This window comes from Sinocyclocheilus rhinocerous, unplaced genomic scaffold (assembly GCF_001515625.1).
Source record: "Sinocyclocheilus rhinocerous isolate Xijiao unplaced genomic scaffold, SAMN03320098_v1.1 scaffold29, whole genome shotgun sequence".
Lineage (NCBI taxonomy): Eukaryota > Metazoa > Chordata > Actinopteri > Cypriniformes > Cyprinidae > Sinocyclocheilus > Sinocyclocheilus rhinocerous.
In genome coordinates this window covers 365,005-365,269 of record NW_015653021.1, presented here as the reverse complement: position 1 = coordinate 365,269, position 265 = coordinate 365,005, and positions in this window count along the sequence as shown.

The following is a 265-nucleotide window of genomic DNA, read 5'->3' as shown; positions in this document are numbered from 1 at the left end:
TCCAAGGACAATAATTTAAAATAATAATCATTTAAAAATGTATTTAAAGATAATATAATAATGTTTTGTAGTCTTTAATACTATAGACACAGCCAGTTTTGTTTGCTTGACTGTTTCCTTATAAAAGTCCAAAAATTGGTCTTTTTTAATTATATGATGTCATTACGTTGCTGTCTTGCCGAGAGCCAATCTCTGCATTGCTGATCGTGGTTTCAAGTATCGATACATAGCCCCTTTTAAACCAACCCATGAACGCGCAATTATC